Raw genomic sequence first — 19,928 nt, forward strand, 5'->3', positions numbered from 1 at the left:
TTTATTCCACCATTAATTAAAGTACATAACATGATAACAAGTAGGTAGTTTTTATTCCACCATTAATTACAGTGCATAACATAATAACAAGTAGGTAGTATTTATTCCACCATTAATTACAAGACATAACATGATAACAAGTAGGTAGTATTTATTCCACCATTAATTACAAGACATAACATGATAACAAGTAGGTAGTATTTATTCCACCATTAATTACAAGACATAACATGATAACAAGTAGGTAGTGTTTATTCCACCATTAATTACAAGACATAACATGATAACAAGTAGGTAGTATTTATTCCACCATTAATTACAAGACATAACATGATAACAAGTAGGTAGTATTTATTCCACCATTAATTACAAGATATAACATGATAACAAGTAGGTAGTATTTATTCCACCATTAATTACAAGACATAACATGATAACAAGTAGGTAGTATTAATTCCACTAGTAATTACAGTACATAACATGATAACAAGTAGGTAGTATTTACTCCACCATTAATTACAGTACATAACATGATAACAAGTAGGTAGTATTTATTCCACCATTAATTACAGTACATAACATGATAACAAGTAGGTAGTATTTATTCCACCATTAATTACAAGATATAACATGATAACAAGTAGGTAGTATTTATTCCACCATTAATTACAAGACATAACATGATAACAAGTAGGTAGTATTAATTCCACTAGTAATTACAGTACATAACATGATAACAAGTAGGTAGTATTTATTCCACCATTAATTACAGTACATAACATGATAACAAGTAGGTAGTATTTATTCCACCATTAATTACAGTACATAACATGATAACAAGTAGGTAGTATTTATTCCACCATTAATTACAGTATATAATATGATAACAAGTAGGTAGTATTTATTCCACCATTAATTACAGTACATAACATGATAACACGTAGGTAGTATTTATTCCACCATTAATTACAGTACATAACATGATAACAAGTAGGTAGTATGTATTCCACCATTAATTACAATACAAAACATGATAACAAGTAGGTAGTATTTATTCCACCATTAATTACAAAACGTAACATGATAACAAGTCGGTAGTATTTATTCCACCATTAATTACAGTACATAATATGATAACAAGTAGGTAGTATTTATTCCACTAGTAATTACAGTACATAACATGATAACAAGTAGGTAGTATTTATTCCACCATTAATTACAGTACATAACATGATAACAAGTAGGTAGTATTTATTCCACCATTAATTACAAAACGTAACATGATAACAAGTAGGTAGTATTTATTCCACCATTAATTACAGTACATAACATGATAACAAGTAGGTAGTTTGTATTCCACCATTAATTACAGTACATAACATAATAACAAGTAGGTAGTATTTATTCCACCATTAATTACAAGACATAACATGATAACAAGTAGGTAGTATGTATTCCACCATTAATTACAAGACATAACATGATAACAAGTAGGTAGTATTTATTCCACCATTAATTACAAGACATAACATGATAACAAGTAGGTAGTATTTATTCCACCATTAATTACAAGACATAACATGATAACAAGTAGGTAGTATTTATTCCACCATTAATTACAAGACATAACATGATAACAAGTAGGTAGTATTTATTCCACCATTAATTACAAGATATAACATGATAACAAGTAGGTAGTATTTATTCCACCATTAATTACAAGACATAACATGATAACAAGTAGGTAGTATTAATTCCACTAGTAATTACAGTACATAACATGATAACAAGTAGGTAGTATTTATTCCACCATTAATTACAGTACATAACATGATAACAAGTAGGTAGTATTTATTCCACCATTAATTACAGTACATAACATGATAACAAGTAGGTAGTATTTATTCCACCATTAATTACAGTATATAATATGATAACAAGTAGGTAGTATTTATTCCACCATTAATTACAAGACATAACATGATAACAAGTAGGTAGTATTTATTCCACCATTAATTACAGTACATAACATGATAACAAGTAGGTAGTATTAATTCCACTAGTAATTACAGTACATAACATGATAACAAGTAGGTAGTATTTATTCTACCATTAATTACAGTACATAACATGATAACAAGTAGGTAGTATTTATTCCACCATTAATTACAGTACATAACATGATAACAAGTAGGTAGTATTTATTCCACCATTAATTACAAGACATAACATGATAACAAGTAGGTAGTATTTATTCCCCATTAATTACAAGACATAACATGATAACAAGTAGGTAGTATTTATTCCACCATTAATTACAATACATAACATGATAACAAGTAGGTAGTATTTATTCCACCATTAATTACAGTACATAACATGATAACAAGTAGGTAGTATTTATTCCACCATTAATTACAGTATATAATATGATAACAAGTAGGTAGTATTTATTCCACCATTAATTACAGTACATAACATGATAACACGTAGGTAGTATTTATTCCACCATTAATTACAGTACATAACATGATAACAAGTAGGTAGTATGTATTCCACCATTAATTACAATACAAAACATGATAACAAGTAGGTAGTATTTATTCCACCATTAATTACAAAACGTAACATGATAACAAGTCGGTAGTATTTATTCCACCATTAATTACAGTACATAATATGATAACAAGAAGGTAGTATTTATTCCACTAGTAATTACAGTACATAACATGATAACAAGTAGGTAGTATTTATTCCACCATTAATTACAGTACATAACATGATAACAAATAGGTAGTATTTATTCCACCATTAATTACAAAACGTAACATGATAACAAGTAGGTAGTATTTATTCCACCATTAATTACAGTACATAACATGATAACAAGTAGGTAGTTTTTATTCCACCATTAATTACAGTGCATAACATAATAACAAGTAGGTAGTATTTATTCCACCATTAATTACAAGACATAACATGATAACAAGTAGGTAGTATTTATTCCACCATTAATTACAAGACATAACATGATAACAAGTAGGTAGTATTTATTCCACCATTAATTACAAGACATAACATGATAACAAGTAGGTAGTATTTATTCCACCATTAATTACAAGACATAACATGATAACAAGTAGGTAGTATTTATTCCACCATTAATTACAAGACATAACATGATAACAAGTAGGTAGTATTTATTCCACCATTAATTACAAGATATAACATGATAACAAGTAGGTAGTATTTATTCCACCATTAATTACAAGACATAACATGATAACAAGTAGGTAGTATTAATTCCACTAGTAATTACAGTACATAACATGATAACAAGTAGGTAGTATTTATTCCACCATTAATTACAGTACATAACATGATAACAAGTAGGTAGTATTTATTCCACCATTAATTACAGTACATAACATGATAACAAGTAGGTAGTATTTATTCCACCATTAATTACAAGATATAACATGATAACAAGTAGGTAGTATTTATTCCACCATTAATTACAAGACATAACATGATAACAAGTAGGTAGTATTAATTCCACTAGTAATTACAGTACATAACATGATAACAAGTAGGTAGTATTTATTCCACCATTAATTACAGTACATAACATGATAACAAGTAGGTAGTATTTATTCCACCATTAATTACAGTACATAACATGATAACAAGTAGGTAGTATTTATTCCACCATTAATTACAGTATATAATATGATAACAAGTAGGTAGTATTTATTCCACCATTAATTACAGTACATAACATGATAACACGTAGGTAGTATTTATTCCACCATTAATTACAGTACATAACATGATAACAAGTAGGTAGTATGTATTCCACCATTAATTACAATACAAAACATGATAACAAGTAGGTAGTATTTATTCCACCATTAATTACAAAACGTAACATGATAACAAGTCGGTAGTATTTATTCCACCATTAATTACAGTACATAATATGATAACAAGTAGGTAGTATTTATTCCACTAGTAATTACAGTACATAACATGATAACAAGTAGGTAGTATTTATTCCACCATTAATTACAGTACATAACATGATAACAAGTAGGTAGTATTTATTCCACCATTAATTACAAAACGTAACATGATAACAAGTAGGTAGTATTTATTCCACCATTAATTACAGTACATAACATGATAACTAGAAGGTAGTTTGTATTCCACCATTAATTACAGTACATAACATAATAACAAGTAGGTAGTATTTATTCCACCATTAATTACAAGACATAACATGATAACAAGTAGGTAGTATGTATTCCACCATTAATTACAAGACATAACATGATAACAAGTAGGTAGTATTTATTCCACCATTAATTACAAGACATAACATGATAACAAGTAGGTAGTATTTATTCCACCATTAATTACAAGACATAACATGATAACAAGTAGGTAGTATTTATTCCACCATTAATTACAAGACATAACATGATAACAAGTAGGTAGTATTAATTCCACTAGTAATTACAGTACATAACATGATAACAAGTAGGTAGTATTTATTCCACCATTAATTACAGTACATAACATGATAACAAGTAGGTAGTATTTATTCCACCATTAATTACAGTACATAACATGATAACAAGTAGGTAGTATTTATTCCACCATTAATTACAAGACATAACATGATAACAAGTAGGTAGTATTTATTCCACCATTAATTACAAGACATAACATGATAACAAGTAGGTAGTATTTATTCCACCATTAATTACAAGATATAACATGATAACAAGTAGGTAGTATTTATTCCACCATTAATTACAAGACATAACATGATAACAAGTAGGTAGTATTAATTCCACTAGTAATTACAGTACATAACATGATAACAAGTAGGTAGTATTTATTCCACCATTAATTACAGTACATAACATGATAACAAGTAGGTAGTATTTATTCCACCATTAATTACAGTACATAACATGATAACAAGTAGGTAGTATTTATTCCACCATTAATTACAGTATATAATATGATAACAAGTAGGTAGTATTTATTCCACCATTAATTACAAGACATAACATGATAACAAGTAGGTAGTATTTATTCCACCATTAATTACAGTACATAACATGATAACAAGTAGGTAGTATTAATTCCACTAGTAATTACAGTACATAACATGATAACAAGTAGGTAGTATTTATTCTACCATTAATTACAGTACATAACATGATAACAAGTAGGTAGTATTTATTCCACCATTAATTACAGTACATAACATGATAACAAGTAGGTAGTATTTATTCCACCATTAATTACAAGACATAACATGATAACAAGTAGGTAGTATTTATTCCCCATTAATTACAAGACATAACATGATAACAAGTAGGTAGTATTTATTCCACCATTAATTACAATACATAACATGATAACAAGTAGGTAGTATTTATTCCACCATTAATTACAGTACATAACATGATAACAAGTAGGTAGTATTTATTCCACCATTAATTACAGTATATAATATGATAACAAGTAGGTAGTATTTATTCCACCATTAATTACAGTACATAACATGATAACACGTAGGTAGTATTTATTCCACCATTAATTACAGTACATAACATGATAACAAGTAGGTAGTATGTATTCCACCATTAATTACAATACAAAACATGATAACAAGTAGGTAGTATTTATTCCACCATTAATTACAAAACGTAACATGATAACAAGTCGGTAGTATTTATTCCACCATTAATTACAGTACATAATATGATAACAAGTAGGTAGTATTTATTCCACTAGTAATTACAGTACATAACATGATAACAAGTAGGTAGTATTTATTCCACCATTAATTACAGTACATAACATGATAACAAATAGGTAGTATTTATTCCACCATTAATTACAAAACGTAACATGATAACAAGTAGGTAGTATTTATTCCACCATTAATTACAGTACATAACATGATAACAAGTAGGTAGTTTTTATTCCACCATTAATTACAGTGCATAACATAATAACAAGTAGGTAGTATTTATTCCACCATTAATTACAAGACATAACATGATAACAAGTAGGTAGTATTTATTCCACCATTAATTACAAGACATAACATGATAACAAGTAGGTAGTATTTATTCCACCATTAATTACAAGACATAACATGATAACAAGTAGGTAGTATTTATTCCACCATTAATTACAAGACATAACATGATAACAAGTAGGTAGTATTTATTCCACCATTAATTACAAGACATAACATGATAACAAGTAGGTAGTATTTATTCCACCATTAATTACAAGATATAACATGATAACAAGTAGGTAGTATTTATTCCACCATTAATTACAAGACATAACATGATAACAAGTAGGTAGTATTAATTCCACTAGTAATTACAGTACATAACATGATAACAAGTAGGTAGTATTTATTCCACCATTAATTACAGTACATAACATGATAACAAGTAGGTAGTATTTATTCCACCATTAATTACAGTACATAACATGATAACAAGTAGGTAGTATTTATTCCACCATTAATTACAAGATATAACATGATAACAAGTAGGTAGTATTTATTCCACCATTAATTACAGTACATAACATGATAACAAGTAGGTAGTATTTATTCCACCATTAATTACAGTACATAACATGATAACAAGTAGGTAGTATTTATTCCACCATTAATTACAGTATATAATATGATAACAAGTAGGTAGTATTTATTCCACCATTAATTACAGTACATAACATGATAACACGTAGGTAGTATTTATTCCACCATTAATTACAGTACATAACATGATAACAAGTAGGTAGTATGTATTCCACCATTAATTACAATACAAAACATGATAACAAGTAGGTAGTATTTATTCCACCATTAATTACAAAACGTAACATGATAACAAGTCGGTAGTATTTATTCCACCATTAATTACAGTACATAATATGATAACAAGTAGGTAGTATTTATTCCACCATTAATTACAAAACGTAACATGATAACAAGTAGGTAGTATTTATTCCACCATTAATTACAGTACATAACATGATAACTAGTAGGTAGTTTGTATTCCACCATTAATTACAGTACATAACATAATAACAAGTAGGTAGTATTTATTCCACCATTAATTACAAGACATAACATGATAACAAGTAGGTAGTATGTATTCCACCATTAATTACAAGACATAACATGATAACAAGTAGGTAGTATTTATTCCACCATTAATTACAAGACATAACATGATAACAAGTAGGTAGTATTTATTCCACCATTAATTACAAGACATAACATGATAACAAGTAGGTAGTATTTATTCCACCATTAATTACAAGACATAACATGATAACAAGTAGGTAGTATTAATTCCACTAGTAATTACAGTACATAACATGATAACAAGTAGGTAGTATTTATTCCACCATTAATTACAGTACATAACATGATAACAAGTAGGTAGTATTTATTCCACCATTAATTACAGTACATAACATGATAACAAGTAGGTAGTATTTATTCCACCATTAATTACAGTATATAATATGATAACAAGTAGGTAGTATTTATTCCACCATTAATTACAAGACATAACATGATAACAAGTAGGTAGTATTTATTCCACCATTAATTACAGTACATAACATGATAACAAGTAGGTAGTATTAATTCCACTAGTAATTACAGTACATAACATGATAACAAGTAGGTAGTATTTATTCTACCATTAATTACAGTACATAACATGATAACAAGAAGGTAGTATTTATTCCACCATTAATTACAGTACATAACATGATAACAAGTAGGTAGTATTAATTCCACTAGTAATTACAGTACATAACATGATAACAAGTAGGTAGTATTTATTCTACCATTAATTACAGTACATAACATGATAACAAGTAGGTAGTATTTATTCCACCATTAATTACAGTACATAACATGATAACAAGTAGGTAGTATTTATTCCACCATTAATTACAAGACATAACATGATAACAAGTAGGTAGTATTTATTCCCCATTAATTACAAGACATAACATGATAACAAGTAGGTAGTATTTATTCCACCATTAATTACAATACATAACATGATAACAAGTAGGTAGTATTTATTCCACCATTAATTACAGTACATAACATGATAACAAGTAGGTAGTATTTATTCCACCATTAATTACAGTATATAATATGATAACAAGTAGGTAGTATTTATTCCACCATTAATTACAGTACATAACATGATAACACGTAGGTAGTATTTATTCCACCATTAATTACAGTACATAACATGATATCAAGTAGGTAGTATGTATTCCACCATTAATTACAATACAAAACATGATAACAAGTAGGTAGTATTTATTCCACCATTAATTACAAAACGTAACATGATAACAAGTCGGTAGTATTTATTCCACCATTAATTACAGTACATAATATGATAACAAGTAGGTAGTATTTATTCCACTAGTAATTACAGTACATAACATGATAACAAGTAGGTAGTATTTATTCCACCATTAATTACAGTACATAACATGATAACAAATAGGTAGTATTTATTCCACCATTAATTACAAAACGTAACATGATAACAAGTAGGTAGTATTTATTCCACCATTAATTACAGTACATAACATGATAACAAGTAGGTAGTTTTTATTCCACCATTAATTACAGTGCATAACATAATAACAAGTAGGTAGTATTTATTCCACCATTAATTACAAGACATAACATGATAACAAGTAGGTAGTATTTATTCCACCATTAATTACAAGACATAACATGATAACAAGTAGGTAGTATTTATTCCACCATTAATTACAAGACATAACATGATAACAAGTAGGTAGTATTTATTCCACCATTAATTACAAGACATAACATGATAACAAGTAGGTAGTATTTATTCCACCATTAATTACAAGACATAACATGATAACAAGTAGGTAGTATTTATTCCACCATTAATTACAAGATATAACATGATAACAAGTAGGTAGTATTTATTCCACCATTAATTACAAGACATAACATGATAACAAGTAGGTAGTATTAATTCCACTAGTAATTACAGTACATAACATGATAACAAGTAGGTAGTATTTATTCCACCATTAATTACAGTACATAACATGATAACAAGTAGGTAGTATTTATTCCACCATTAATTACAGTACATAACATGATAACAAGTAGGTAGTATTTATTCCACCATTAATTACAAGATATAACATGATAACAAGTAGGTAGTATTTATTCCACCATTAATTACAAGACATAACATGATAACAAGTAGGTAGTATTAATTCCACTAGTAATTACAGTACATAACATGATAACAAGTAGGTAGTATTTATTCCACCATTAATTACAGTACATAACATGATAACAAGTAGGTAGTATTTATTCCACCATTAATTACAGTACATAACATGATAACAAGTAGGTAGTATTTATTCCACCATTAATTACAGTATATAATATGATAACAAGTAGGTAGTATTTATTCCACCATTAATTACAGTACATAACATGATAACACGTAGGTAGTATTTATTCCACCATTAATTACAGTACATAACATGATAACAAGTAGGTAGTATGTATTCCACCATTAATTACAATACAAAACATGATAACAAGTAGGTAGTATTTATTCCACCATTAATTACAAAACGTAACATGATAACAAGTCGGTAGTATTTATTCCACCATTAATTACAGTACATAATATGATAACAAGTAGGTAGTATTTATTCCACTAGTAATTACAGTACATAACATGATAACAAGTAGGTAGTATTTATTCCACCATTAATTACAGTACATAACATGATAACAAGTAGGTAGTATTTATTCCACCATTAATTACAAAACGTAACATGATAACAAGTAGGTAGTATTTATTCCACCATTAATTACAGTACATAACATGATAACTAGTAGGTAGTTTGTATTCCACCATTAATTACAGTACATAACATAATAACAAGTAGGTAGTATTTATTCCACCATTAATTACAAGACATAACATGATAACAAGTAGGTAGTATGTATTCCACCATTAATTACAAGACATAACATGATAACAAGTAGGTAGTATTTATTCCACCATTAATTACAAGACATAACATGATAACAAGTAGGTAGTATTTATTCCACCATTAATTACAAGACATAACATGATAACAAGTAGGTAGTATTTATTCCACCATTAATTACAAGACATAACATGATAACAAGTAGGTAGTATTAATTCCACTAGTAATTACAGTACATAACATGATAACAAGTAGGTAGTATTTATTCCACCATTAATTACAGTACATAACATGATAACAAGTAGGTAGTATTTATTCCACCATTAATTACAGTACATAACATGATAACAAGTAGGTAGTATTTATTCCACCATTAATTACAGTATATAATATGATAACAAGTAGGTAGTATTTATTCCACCATTAATTACAAGACATAACATGATAACAAGTAGGTAGTATTTATTCCACCATTAATTACAGTACATAACATGATAACAAGTAGGTAGTATTAATTCCACTAGTAATTACAGTACATAACATGATAACAAGTAGGTAGTATTTATTCTACCATTAATTACAGTACATAACATGATAACAAGAAGGTAGTATTTATTCCACCATTAATTACAGTACATAACATGATAACAAGTAGGTAGTATTTATTCCACCATTAATTACAAGACATTACATGATAACAAGTAGGTAGTATTTATTCCACCATTAATTACAGTACATAACATGATAACAAATAGGTAGTATTTATTCCACCATTAATTACAAAACGTAACATGATAACAAGTAGGTAGTATTTATTCCACCATTAATTACAGTACATAACATGATAACAAGTAGGTAGTTTTTATTCCACCATTAATTACAGTGCATAACATAATAACAAGTAGGTAGTATTTATTCCACCATTAATTACAAGACATAACATGATAACAAGTAGGTAGTATTTATTCCACCATTAATTACAAGACATAACATGATAACAAGTAGGTAGTATTTATTCCACCATTAATTACAAGACATAACATGATAACAAGTAGGTAGTATTTATTCCACCATTAATTACAAGACATAACATGATAACAAGTAGGTAGTATTTATTCCACCATTAATTACAAGACATAACATGATAACAAGTAGGTAGTATTTATTCCACCATTAATTACAAGATATAACATGATAACAAGTAGGTAGTATTTATTCCACCATTAATTACAAGACATAACATGATAACAAGTAGGTAGTATTAATTCCACTAGTAATTACAGTACATAACATGATAACAAGTAGGTAGTATTTATTCCACCATTAATTACAGTACATAACATGATAACAAGTAGGTAGTATTTATTCCACCATTAATTACAGTACATAACATGATAACAAGTAGGTAGTATTTATTCCACCATTAATTACAGTATATAATATGATAACAAGTAGGTAGTATTTATTCCACCATTAATTACAGTACATAACATGATAACACGTAGGTAGTATTTATTCCACCATTAATTACAGTACATAACATGATAACAAGTAGGTAGTATGTATTCCACCATTAATTACAATACAAAACATGATAACAAGTAGGTAGTATTTATTCCACCATTAATTACAAAACGTAACATGATAACAAGTCGGTAGTATTTATTCCACCATTAATTACAGTACATAATATGATAACAAGTAGGTAGTATTTATTCCACTAGTAATTACAGTACATAACATGATAACAAGTAGGTAGTATTTATTCCACCATTAATTACAGTACATAACATGATAACAAGTAGGTAGTATTTATTCCACCATTAATTACAAAACGTAACATGATAACAAGTAGGTAGTATTTATTCCACCATTAATTACAGTACATAACATGGTAACAAGCAGGTAGTTTGTATTCCACCATTAATTACAGTACATAACATAATAACAAGTAGGTAGTATTTATTCCACCATTAATTACAAGACATAACATGATAACAAGTAGGTAGTATTTATTCCACCATTAATTACAAGACATAACATGATAACAAGTAGGTAGTATTTATTCCACCATTAATTACAAGACATAACATGATAACAAGTAGGTAGTATTTATTCCACCATTAATTACAAGACATAACATGACAACAAGTAGGTAGTATTTATTCCACCATTAATTACAAGACATAACATGATAACAAGTAAGTAGTATTTATTCCACCATTAATTACAAGATATAACATGATAACAAGTAGGTAGTATTTATTCCACCATTAATTACAAGACATAACATGATAACAAGTAGGTAGTATTAATTCCACTAGTAATTACAGTACATAACATGATAACAAGTAGGTAGTATTTATTCCACCATTAATTACAGTACATAACATGATAACAAGTAGGTAGTATTTATTCCACCATTAATTACAGTACATAACATGATAACAAGTAGGTAGTATTTATTCCACCATTAATTACAGTATATAATATGATAACAAGTAGGTAGTATTTATTCCACCATTAATTACAAGACATAACATGATAACAAGTAGGTAGTATTTATTCCACCATTAATTACAGTACATAACATGATAACAAGTAGGTAGTATTAATTCCACTAGTAATTACAGTACATAACATGATAACAAGTAGGTAGTATTTATTCTACCATTAATTACAGTACATAACATGATAACAAGTAGGTAGTATTTATTCCACCATTAATTACAGTACATAACATGATAACATGTAGGTAGTATTTATTCCACCATTAATTACAAGACATTACATGATAACAAGTAGGTAGTATTTATTCCACCATTAATTACAGTACATAACATGATAACAAATAGGTAGTATTTATTCCACCATTAATTACAAAACGTAACATGATAACAAGTAGGTAGTATTTATTCCACCATTAATTACAGTACATAACATGATAACAAGTAGGTAGTTTTTATTCCACCATTAATTACAGTGCATAACATAATAACAAGTAGGTAGTATTTATTCCACCATTAATTACAAGACATAACATGATAACAAGTAGGTAGTATTTATTCCACCATTAATTACAAGACATAACATGATAACAAGTAGGTAGTATTTATTCCACCATTAATTACAAGACATAACATGATAACAAGTAGGTAGTATTTATTCCACCATTAATTACAAGACATAACATGATAACAAGTAGGTAGTATTTATTCCACCATTAATTACAAGACATAACATGATAACAAGTAGGTAGTATTTATTCCACCATTAATTACAAGATATAACATGATAACAAGTAGGTAGTATTTATTCCACCATTAATTACAAGACATAACATGATAACAAGTAGGTAGTATTAATTCCACTAGTAATTACAGTACATAACATGATAACAAGTAGGTAGTATTTATTCCACCATTAATTACAGTACATAACATGATAACAAGTAGGTAGTATTTATTCCACCATTAATTACAGTACATAACATGATAACAAGTAGGTAGTATTTATTCCACCATTAATTACAGTATATAATATGATAACAAGTAGGTAGTATTTATTCCACCATTAATTACAGTACATAACATGATAACAAGTAGGTAGTATGTATTCCACCATTAATTACAATACAAAACATGATAACAAGTAGGTAGTATTTATTCCACCATTAATTACAAAACGTAACATGATAACAAGTCGGTAGTATTTATTCCACCATTAATTACAGTACATAATATGATAACAAGTAGGTAGTATTTATTCCACTAGTAATTACAGTACATAACATGATAACAAGTAGGTAGTATTTATTCCACCATTAATTACAGTACATAACATGATAACAAGTAGGTAGTATTTATTCCACCATTAATTACAAAACGTAACATGATAACAAGTAGGTAGTATTTATTCCACCATTAATTACAGTACATAACATGATAACAAGTAGGTAGTTTGTATTCCACCATTAATTACAGTACATAACATAATAACAAGTAGGTAGTATTTATTCCACCATTAATTACAAGACATAACATGATAACAAGGATGTAGTATTTATTCCACCATTAATTACAAGACATAACATGATAACAAGTAGGTAGTATTTATTCCACCATTAATTACAAGACATAACATGATAACAAGTAGGTAGTATTTATTCCACCATTAATTACAAGACATAACATGATAACAAGTAGGTAGTATTTATTCCACCATTAATTACAAGACATAACATGATAACAAGTAGGTAGTATTTATTCCACCATTAATTACAAGATATAACATGATAACAAGTAGGTAGTATTTATTCCACCATTAATTACAAGACATAACATGATAACAAGTAGGTAGTATTAATTCCACTAGTAATTACAGTACATAACATGATAACAAGTAGGTAGTATTTATTCCACCATTAATTACAGTACATAACATGATAACATGTAGGTAGTATTTATTCCACCATTAATTACAGTACATAACATGATAACAAGTAGGTAGTATTTATTCCACCATTAATTACAGTATATAATATGATAACAAGTAGGTAGTATTTATTCCACCATTAATTACAAGACATAACATGATAACAAGTAGGTAGTATTTATTCCACCATTAATTACAGTACATAACATGATAACAAGTAGGTAGTATTAATTCCACTAGTAATTACAGTACATAACATGATAACAAGTAGGTAGTATTTATTCTACCATTAATTACAGTACATAACATGATAACAAGTAGGTAGTATTTATTCCACCATTAATTACAGTACATAACATGATAACAAGTAGGTAGTATTTATTCCACCATTAATTACAAGACATTACATGATAACAAGTAGGTAGTATTTATTCCTCCATTAACTACAGTATATAAAATGATAACAAGTAGGTAGTATTTATTCCACCATTAATTACAGTATATAATATGATAACAAGTAGGTAGTATTTATTCCACCATTAATTACAGTACATAACATGATAACAAGTAGGTAGTATTTATTCCACCATTAATTACAATACATAACATGATAACAAATAGTTAGTATTTATTCCACCATTAATTACAGTACATAACATGATAACACGTAGGTAGTATTTAATCCACCATTAATTACAGTACATAACATGATAACACGTAGGTAGTATTTATTCCACCATTAATTACAGTACATAACATGATAACAAGTAGGTAATATTTATTCCACCATTAATTACAGTACATAACATGATAACAAGTAGGTAGTATTTATTCCACCATTAATTACAATACATAACATGATAACAAGTAGGAAGTATTTATTCCACCATTAATTACAGTACATAACATGATAACAAGTAGGTAGTATTTATTCCACCATTAATTACAGTACATAATATGATAACAAGTAGGTAGTATTTATTCCACTAGTAATTACAGTACATAACATGATAACAAGTAGGTAGTATTTATTCCACCATTAATTACAGTACATAACATGATAACAAGTAGGTAGTATTTATTCCACCATTAATTACAAAACGTAACATGATAACAAGTAGGTAGTATTTATTCCACCATTAATTACAAAACGTAACATGATAACAAGTAGGAAGTATTTATTCCACCATTAATTACAGTACATAACATGATAACAAGTAGGTAGTATTTATTCCACCATTAATTACAGTACATAATATGATAACAAGTAGGTAGTATTTATTCCACTAGTAATTACAGTACATAACATGATAACAAGTAGGTAATATTTATTCCACCATTAATTACAGTACATAACATGATAACAAGTAGGTAGTATTTATTCCACCATTAATTACAGTATATAATATGATAACAAGTAGGTAGTATTTATTCCACCATTAATTACAAGACATAACATGATAACAAGTAGGTAGTATTTATTCCACCATTAATTACAGTACATAACATGATAACAAGTAGGTAGTATTAATTCCACTAGTAATTACAGTACATAACATGATAACAAGTAGGTAGTATTTATTCTACCATTAATTACAGTACATAACATGATAACAAGTAGGTAGTATTTATTCCACCATTAATTACAGTACATAACATGATAACAAGTAGGTAGTATTTATTCCACCATTAATTACAAGACATTACATGATAACAAGTAGGTAGTATTTATTCCTCCATTAACTACAGTATATAAAATGATAACAAGTAGGTAGTATTTATTCCACCATTAATTACAGTATATAATATGATAACAAGTAGGTAGTATTTATTCCACCATTAATTACAGTACATAACATGATAACAAGTAGGTAGTATTTATTCCACCATTAATTACAGTACATAACATGATAACAAATAGTTAGTATTTATTCCACCATTAATTACAGTACATAACATGATAACACGTAGGTAGTATTTAATCCACCATTAATTACAGTACATAACATGATAACACGTAGGTAGTATTTATTCCACCATTAATTACAGTACATAACATGATAACAAGTAGGTAATATTTATTCCACCATTAATTACAGTACATAACATGATAACAAGTAGGTAGTATTTATTCCACCATTAATTACAATACATAACATGATAACAAGTAGGAAGTATTTATTCCACCATTAATTACAGTACATAACATGATAACAAGTAGGTAGTATTTATTCCACCATTAATTACAGTACATAATATGATAACAAGTAGGTAGTATTTATTCCACTAGTAATTACAGTACATAACATGATAACAAGTAGGTAGTATTTATTCCACCATTAATTACAGTACATAACATGATAACAAGTAGGTAGTATTTATTCCACCATTAATTACAAAACGTAACATGATAACAAGTAGGTAGTATTTATTCCACCATTAATTACAAAACGTAACATGATAACAAGTAGGAAGTATTTATTCCACCATTAATTACAGTACATAACATGATAACAAGTAGGTAGTATTTATTCCACCATTAATTACAGTACATAATATGATAACAAGTAGGTAGTATTTATTCCACTAGTAATTACAGTACATAACATGATAACAAGTAGGTAATATTTATTCCACCATTAATTACAGTACATAACATGATAACAAGTAGGTAGTATTTATTCCACCATTAATTACAGTACATAACATGATAACAAGTAGGTAGTATTTATTCCACCATTAATTACAAAACGTAACATGATAACAAGTAGGAAGTATTTATTCCACCATTAATTACAGTACATAACATGATAACAAGTAGGTAGTATTTATTCCACCATTAATTACAGTACATAATATGATAACAAGTAGGTAGTATTTATTCCACTAGTAATTACAGTACATAACATGATAACAAGTAGGTAGTATTTATTCCACCATTAATTACAGTACATAACATAATAACAAGTAGGTAGTATTTATTCCACCATTAATTACAAGACATAACATGATAACAAGTAGGTAGTATTTATTCCACCATTAATTACAAGACATACATGATAACAAGTAGGTAGTATTTATTCCACCATTAATTACAAGACATAACATGATAACAAGTAGGTAGTATTTATTCCACCATTAATTACAGTACATAAGATGATGACAAGTAGGTAGTATTTATTCCACCATTAATTACAAAACGTAACATGATAACAAGTCGGTAGTATTTACTCCACCATTAATTACAGTAAATATCATGATAACAAGTAGGTAGTTTTTATTCCACCATTAATTATAGTACATAACATAATAACAAGTAGGTAGTATTTATTCCACCATTAATTACAAGACATAACATGATAACAAGTAGGTAGTATTTATTCCACCATTAATTACAAGACATACATGATAACAAGTAGGTAGTATTTATTCCACCATTAATTACAAGACATAACATGATAACAAGTAGGTAGGATTTATTCCACCATTAATTACAAGACATAACATGATAACAAGTAGGTAGTATTTATTCCTCCATTAACTACAGTATATAAAATGATAACAAGTAGGTAGTATTTATTCCACCATTAATTACAGTATATAATATGATAACAAGTAGGTAGTATTTATTCCACCATTAATTACAGTACATAACATGATAACAAGTAGGTAGTATTTATTCCACCATTAATTACAATACATAACATGATAACAAATAGTTAGTATTTATTCCACCATTAATTACAGTACATAACATGATAACACGTAGGTAGTATTTAATCCACCATTAATTACAGTACATAACATGATAACACGTAGGTAGTATTTATTCCACCATTAATTACAGTACATAACATGATAACAAGTAGGTAATATTTATTCCACCATTAATTACAGTACATAACATGATAACAAGTAGGTAGTATTTATTCCACCATTAATTACAATACATAACATGATAACAAGTAGGAAGTATTTATTCCACCATTAATTACAGTACATAACATGATAACAAGTAGGTAGTATTTATTCCACCATTAATTACAGTACATAATATGATAACAAGTAGGTAGTATTTATTCCACTAGTAATTACAGTACATAACATGATAACAAGTAGGTAGTATTTATTCCACCATTAATTACAGTACATAACATGATAACAAGTAGGTAGTATTTATTCCACCATTAATTACAAAACGTAACATGATAACAAGTAGGTAGTATTTATTCCACCATTAATTACAAAACGTAACATGATAACAAGTAGGAAGTATTTATTCCACCATTAATTACAGTACATAACATGATAACAAGTAGGTAGTATTTATTCCACCATTAATTACAGTACATAATATGATAACAAGTAGGTAGTATTTATTCCACTAGTAATTACAGTACATAACATGATAACAAGTAGGTAATATTTATTCCACCATTAATTACAGTACATAACATGATAACAAGTAGGTAGTATTTATTCCACCATTAATTACAGTATATAATATGATAACAAGTAGGTAGTATTTATTCCACCATTAATTACAAGACATAACATGATAACAAGTAGGTAGTATTTATTCCACCATTAATTACAGTACATAACATGATAACAAGTAGGTAGTATTAATTCCACTAGTAATTACAGTACATAACATGATAACAAGTAGGTAGTATTTATTCTACCATTAATTACAGTACATAACATGATAACAAGTAGGTAGTATTTATTCCACCATTAATTACAGTACATAACATGATAACAAGTAGGTAGTATTTATTCCACCATTAATTACAAGACATTACATGATAACAAGTAGGTAGTATTTATTCCTCCATTAACTACAGTATATAAAATGATAACAAGTAGGTAGTATTTATTCCACCATTAATTACAGTATATAATATGATAACAAGTAGGTAGTATTTATTCCACCATTAATTACAGTACATAACATGATAACAAGTAGGTAGTATTTATTCCACCATTAATTACAGTACATAACATGATAACAAATAGTTAGTATTTATTCCACCATTAATTACAGTACATAACATGATAACACGTAGGTAGTATTTAATCCACCATTAATTACAGTACATAACATGATAACACGTAGGTAGTATTTATTCCACCATTAATTACAGTACATAACATGATAACAAGTAGGTAATATTTATTCCACCATTAATTACAGTACATAACATGATAACAAGTAGGTAGTATTTATTCCACCATTAATTACAATACATAACATGATAACAAGTAGGAAGTATTTATTCCACCATTAATTACAGTACATAACATGATAACAAGTAGGTAGTATTTATTCCACCATTAATTACAGTACATAATATGATAACAAGTAGGTAGTATTTATTCCACTAGTAATTACAGTACATAACATG

This window comes from Ascaphus truei, chromosome 4 (genome assembly GCF_040206685.1).
Source record: "Ascaphus truei isolate aAscTru1 chromosome 4, aAscTru1.hap1, whole genome shotgun sequence".
Classification (NCBI taxonomy): Eukaryota; Metazoa; Chordata; class Amphibia; order Anura; family Ascaphidae; genus Ascaphus; species Ascaphus truei.